Source organism: Meles meles, chromosome 1, assembly GCF_922984935.1.
Source record: "Meles meles chromosome 1, mMelMel3.1 paternal haplotype, whole genome shotgun sequence".
NCBI lineage: Eukaryota > Metazoa > Chordata > Mammalia > Carnivora > Mustelidae > Meles > Meles meles.
In genome coordinates, this window is record NC_060066.1 from 41,711,840 (window position 1) to 41,718,801 (window position 6,962).

Consider the following 6,962-nt stretch of genomic DNA (forward strand, 5'->3'; position numbering starts at 1 on the left):
TACTATTTCCTGGACATCTGCAGTTGAAAATACACACATACACACACACATACAGAGTCCTGGAAACTGCTGTAGTTTACTTCATACTGAGTGATTTCCAGGTGTGAAGGGAGAAACTGGAGCAGAATTAAAAAAATAAATGAAATGAACATAAACTAAAAGTTTTTGAGGGCCATATTTACATACACCTTTCTGGTAATTCCGCACATAAATGTAGCATGTGGCACTATGTACTACTTGTTTGAGAGAAGCCTTATGCTGGGGACAGCTTCAGGGAGATTTACCTCTGATAAGTTCCATACAAGATTCCTAGCTCAGAAACCCTTGGAAGAAGGGCCTGGTTTAGTATTACTTGTCATTGTCCTTCTGTCTGGAACAGCAAGCCGAGTAAGAACCTTTGATGGTGAGTGCCATAGTTTTAGGAGCAGAACTGCCAGGCAGCTGTGTATGCTTCCCAGACTGTGGAACAAGCAATAAAAAGAAAAAAGCAAGAAGAGAATTGCCAACTTCTTGCAACATGGAGCCGTAACTGTAAGAGCCAAGCTGGTCCTTTTTTCACCCAGCCAGCCCCAAGGTTGGCACCTGACATCAGTGTGCAGAATGACATCAGAGAGTCTCCAGTCACCTGCTTGACTGACAGCCTTGCTCAAAAAATGGCAGGGAAGCCAGAGACACAAGAAAAGAGATGAAGGGGTGAGGAATTAATTTTGTTCAAAAGGCCCTCACTATTTGTCATATAGACCACTAGTTCAACCAACTGAATAAAGCCAGACTTGCAGAAAAAGATGGGGAAAAAAGGGTATTTTCAGAAGGAAAAATAAGACTAGCAAATTTATGTTTAGGTATATCTGCTAAAGTTACTAATCTAAAAGCCAGATAAACTGACTTTAGCCGGTGTTACAGACTAAATGTTTCTGGCCCTCCAAAATTCATATGTTGCCATCCTAATCCCCAGTAAAGGAAGTAATTAGGGTTAAATACCTATATAGGTAGAGCCCTGGTTCAATAAGATTTGTGTCTTTAAAAAAAAAAAGAAAAGAAAAGAAAAAAGATTAGTGTCTTTATAAGAAGAGACACCAGAGAGCAAGCTTGCCCTCTCCTGTGTGCAAATGCAGAGAAAAAGACCATGTGAAGCCAAAGGAACCATCTACAAGACAGGAAGAAAGTTCTTACTGAAAACCAAACCCTAGCTTTGCACAGTGGCAGTATCGTAGCCAATGAGGTTTATCCGAGGCGCGATTATTGCTAATTGAAAACCAAACCCTAACAGAACCTTGATCTTGGATTTCCCAGCCTCTAGAACTGCAAGAAAATAAATTTAAGCCATGCAGTTTATAGCATTTTGTTATGGCAGTCCAAGCAGACAAATTCCAGCCAAAGGAAATAACAGGCTTGCAGAATTGACTACAAGATGGAGAACCAGGCCAGAAACTGGCAGGATCCAAGTGAGCTCCAGAGAATGAGGAATCAGGAATGGAGCACTGGTCAGGACGCCACTGCTGGGATAAGGAATTCCAACTGTTTCTAAGTCCCAGGAGGATGTATCCAATTATCTAAGTCTGAGTCATATGTAGCTCCTGGTTATACTGAAAGGAAGAGAAAGTATCTTGTCCTCCTCACCTCCATAATGACCTGCTGACATGTGTACCATCCCAAGACTTGACAGTGGGGCCAGATCTGGATTCATAAGGAAATCAGGATGTTTCTATGAAGGGATAATGGATGCTGGGTAGTCTAAGAATTTTTAATGTCCACTACACTAAATAACTTCACAAATTCCTGATGGGCTCACCATTCTAGTATGCACATCACATGTCTGAGCAGGATTTCTATGGCTATAGATTCAGAGATAGTGACTCCTCTAGGTAGAGCTACAGAGTCAACCTTCTCTATAGGTCTATACATTGTCTATCTCTATAACTTTTTGAGTGAGGACCACATTGTACTTGGAGATCCTTGACCAAAATGTTGATGCTAAAAAGAAATGTTATTGACTACTATATACTATCATTCACTCATTAGCGCCATGGTCCCGGCACATCAAATACCTCTGATCATGCAATTACAATGTTTATTGAACAATGTATCACTGTTTTTACATGAAGTTTTATCCATAGGGCTCCCCCCTCCACCCAACTGAGAGATGGAAACAGAAAGACATTGACACAGGGCAATATAAACAGGTCTATAGCTGGACAGAGACACAAAGAGATAGCAGAAAGAAACTCAAGAAGACAAAAAGAAAAGAGACCCTGAGCATATAGAAATAACCAGAAGAGAACAAAAGTGATTGAGATAGGCATAACAACTCACCTAGAAAGTTATGAGTGACTGTTTCCTTTGCTGTTCAAAAGCTTTTAATCTTAAGTCCCAAAAGTTCATTATTGCATTTTTTTTTTGCACACCAAAAGAAACAATCAATAAAACTAAGAGGCAATCCACAGAATGGAATGACATTTTGAATAAAGTGCTGATATCCAAGATCTAGAAAGAACTTCACAAACTCAACACCCAAAAAAACAAATAATTCTGTCAAAACACTGGCAGAAGACATGAAGAGACACTTCTCCAAAAAAGACATACAGATGGCTGACACATGACAAAATGTTCAACATCACTAGCCATCAGAGAAATACAAATCAAAACCACACTGAGATACCACCTTACACCAGCTAGAATGGCCAAAGATAATAAGACAGGAAACAACAAGTGTTGGCAAGGTTGTGGAGAAAGGGGAACCCTCTATCACCATTGGTGGGAATGCACTTTGGTGCAGCCACTTTGGAAAACAGTCCGTCCTTTTCATCCCCACTGCCATAACCCAGCATTGAGCCCTCAGTCTCTTCCTTCTTCTCTACTGCTCACCCTACCTAACTCACCCACTCCAAACACAGCAGAGTAATATTAATATTACTGTTATTAATTACATTAATATTAATGTGATGTCAATTACATTAATAATTATAATTAATTACATTAATATTAATGTAATACTACTATTACATGATTAATCATGATTCCCACCCACACGATATTCTTTCTATGTCGTCAAACACTGATAAAATAAAATGCAATTGCCTTTGCATGGCAAACACCAAGCATAGTATTCCTGGCTACTAGACCACTGTACCTGCCTCCAGTTTGCATCACACTGTACTGTGTGTTGTGGTGGCCTCATTGTGCCAATTTCATCTTTACAGGACCAGTGCTTAACACGACACCTGAACAACAATCATTGGTGTTCAAAAACACCAATGATTACTTCAATGGATGAATGGATCAATACCTCAAATTTCCTTCACAAAATTTCTATAAGGCAGTATTTTTGTTGTCCAAAACTTAATACCATGCTAAAATAATATATTCAATTTGCTTTTACCTTAGAGTTTTAAATCACAAAGACCTTAAGTGAGCACCTAAATCAGTGGTTCTCAACCATGGATGCACATTAGAATCACCTGAAGAGTTTTTAAAGCTGACTCCAATCCAGACCAATGACATCCAAATACAGCTTTCATATTTACTGTGGCTATATGAGTGATTTCATCAGAAAGAAAAAAAGAGAGAGCAAGCCAACATTCATTGAAGAGATTCACATCATGCTTGGAGAACATTTTATACATGGTAGCTTATATCCTCGAAAAACAATCCATGAAGTAGAATCCTCTATTTATAAGGCACTTGAAATGCAGAAAGATTACTTGAATGGGTCACCCAACTAGTATGTGGTGGGTCAAAGAACATGTGCTTTTCTCTAATAAGACCCCCTACTGGCAGTGTGAAATAGGACAGGACAGGGAGGGAGGGACAGAGGGAGGCACGGATGGAGGGATGGAAAGAGAAACTCTGACACTGGATTTGAATGTGAGGAACAATCCACAGTCATCCTGCATCAAGTGTGTTAGACTGAACCACCCAACCAGACAACCTGGGTTTGGAGTTTTAAAAACAAATGTGATCATTTGGCAAATGCCATAAGTAACAATTGTTTCAAGGAAGAATTATAGATAGATGCTTGTGAAGATTAATTTTATATGTCAATTGACCATACCATGAGGTCCCCAAATTAAACATAATTTCTGGCTTTATCTATAGGTTTCCAGAGGAGAGTAGCATTTTAATCAGTGGACTCAGTGAAACAGACTGCCCTCCCCATATGAGTAGGCATCATCCAATCCCTTGAGGCCCTGAATAGAAAAGCAGAGATTTGCCCCTTTATCCTCCTGCCTGCCTACCTACCTGAGCTGAAACATTGATCTTCTCCTGCTCTTGGACTGAGATTCACATCATTGGTTCCTCTGCTTCTCAGGCCTTTGGACTTGACTAGAATTATACCACCCACTTTCCTGGATTTTCAACTTAAAGATGGTAGATCATGGAACATCTCAGCTTCCAAGATGTCAGTCCATTCCTCATAATATCTATAAATACATGTACACCCTATTGTTTCTGTGGAGAACTCTAATCTGAAGCAAAAATTAGAATATGATGAGAAAGAAGACATCAAAATAGTCTCCAAGTATCCCCCCCAAGAGACTTATTACAAAGGGAAAAGTAGCAACTTGAGTGGAGAAGCCTAGTGGACACTACCTTAACCAAATAAGCAGAGTTAATATCTCCAGTAATCAGCAACGAGAATTATTAATATCATGTACCTCCTAATATAGTATGTACCAAGAAAGCCACCACATCATGTCTATGGTATCCTTACCAAAAATGCACAACTTTCTGATGAAACATCAGAGCAACTAAATTGAGGGAGAATCAACAATGTAACTGGGCAATCCTCTTAAAAATTGTCAAGATCAAAGAAGATGAAGACCAAGGAAATGTTCCAGGTTAGGAAAACAAAGGAAATACAACTAAATGTAATGGTCTTTAACTATATTCTGGAACAGAAAAAGGACATCAATAAGATGGTCTAGGAAATTTAAATAGAGTATGTAATTAACATAATATTATATTAATGTTAATTTCTTTTGATGATTATAGTTATAAAAGGTGTTGATATTTGGGGAACTGGATAAGGGTATGTGCAAACTTTCTTCACAACTTGTAAATTTGAAATTTTAAGTTAAAAAAGTTTTTAATTTAAAAGCTTAAAAGTGATATAAAGTTACAAGACAAGTTTTCACCCATGAATCTGAATTCTGAAAGGAGGACCAAATTATTTTGAGTAATATGGATATCTATGCCTCTCAAGATAAATACATTCTACTGTATTTTCTTTTACATTTTCTTTTACATGTATAAGAAGTAACACTTGTTACATTGCCAATCTTCTTATAATCCCTTATGGGTTTGGTTTTGTTTTGTTTTTCTTAAAACCCTACAGAATTTCTCTCACATCCACTTCACTGGATACCACTGACATATAAGAAGCTAAGTGACTCCCATGGCTCCCAGGGCTAATAAATAGCAGAGGTGGGAGTGGAAACAGGTGTCTGATCTGCATTCAGGGCTCCTTCCTCTAAGCTGCACTGCCTCATGGTCTTCTCTGGAGAGCACCAAACACCCATATTCCAGGGAGTTTCAGAGAAACCAAAGAAGCTGAAGTAAGAGGAAAGCATGACAGACTCCACACTTGTGAATTACTATGCTAGAAAGTTCACAAAAATCTCCTTCCATTATTAAGAGGTTTTTTTTATTTTATTTATTTATTTGACAGACAGAAATCACAAGTAGACAGAGAGGCAGGCAGAGAGAGAGGAGGAAGCAGGCTTCCTGCTGAGCACAGAGCCTGATGCGGGGCTCGATCCCAGGACCCTGAGATCATGACCTGAGCCGAAGGCAGAGGCTTTAACCCACTGAGCCACTCAGGCGCCCCTAAGAGGTTATTTTTAAAAAGAATGATAGTCAAACATTTTGTGTTCTGGGAGAGGAAAGAAGCTAATCTATCCTTTCCCTAAGATCTTTTAAGAGTGTGATAATAGTTAACACTTGTTGAGAAATTACTATTGCCAACCATTGCTCCAAGTTCTAATATGTTAGTTCATTTAATTCCTGAAACAACTTTACATTGTAAATATAGTCTTCTTTCAGTTTTACAGATGAGAAATATTGAAGAGTTTAAGCAATGTTCCCATAGTCACACAGCTAGGTGATGAAGACACAGCCCAGTGAGATCAAATTGGTTCAGGATCTTTTTTCCAGCATTTCTAGAAAGTTTTTGCCTCTTCTTCCTACAGACATTCTCCAGTTTTTCTACCTCCCTTCCAAATTCCACCTCCCCTTCATAAAACTACCTTCCATCATCATAGCCTCTCTCCAGATCTTTGAGGAATTGCTTCCCATACTGAAAGCTAGAGCACTGTTCTGTCCATCAACTTAAAAGATGTGCACTCAATAAGTCAAGCAGAGAGAGTCAAGTATCATAAAGTTTCACTTATTTGTGGAACATAACAAATGACATGGAGGACATTGGGAGATGGAGAGGAGAAGGAAGTTGAGGGAAATTGGAAGGGGAGGCGAACCATAAGAGACTATGGACTCTGAAAAACAACCTGAGGGTTTTGAAGGGTTGGGGGTGGGAGGTTGGGGGAACCAGGTGGTGGGTAATAGGGAGGGCACATATTGCATGAAGCACTGGGTGTTGTGCAAAAACAATGAATACTGTTACGCTTAAAAAAATAAATTAATTAATTAAACTCTTAAAAAAAAAAAAAGAAAGAAAGATGTGCACTCTACCCAAAACCACACCAGGGGGCATAGGAAGAGGGAACAAGATAAAAATGATATATAATGTCCCTACCCTTTTAGGTGCTTCAAACTCTTCAAAGAGTTCCTTTTAAAAATAAAGTTTTTTGGGTTTTGTTGCTGTTGTTGTTTTACTATCTTAGGGGGAAGAAAGGAAGTTATTCTCTTTGTTCATAGGGATCTCATGTGTGAATTATTTTTTATTAGCCACAACTGGATAGCAATCCTATATTGCCAATGGTCATGATGTATAATTCAACAGGGAT

At 38.7% G+C, this 6,962-nt stretch overlaps 1 pseudogene; it reads left to right on the forward strand.

Moving 5' to 3' along the window:
- Nucleotides 1–1,188: 1,188 nt before the first annotated feature.
- On the forward strand, nucleotides 1,189–1,339 carry LOC123927739 (annotated as a pseudogene).
- Nucleotides 1,340–6,962: the final 5,623 nt, after the last annotated feature.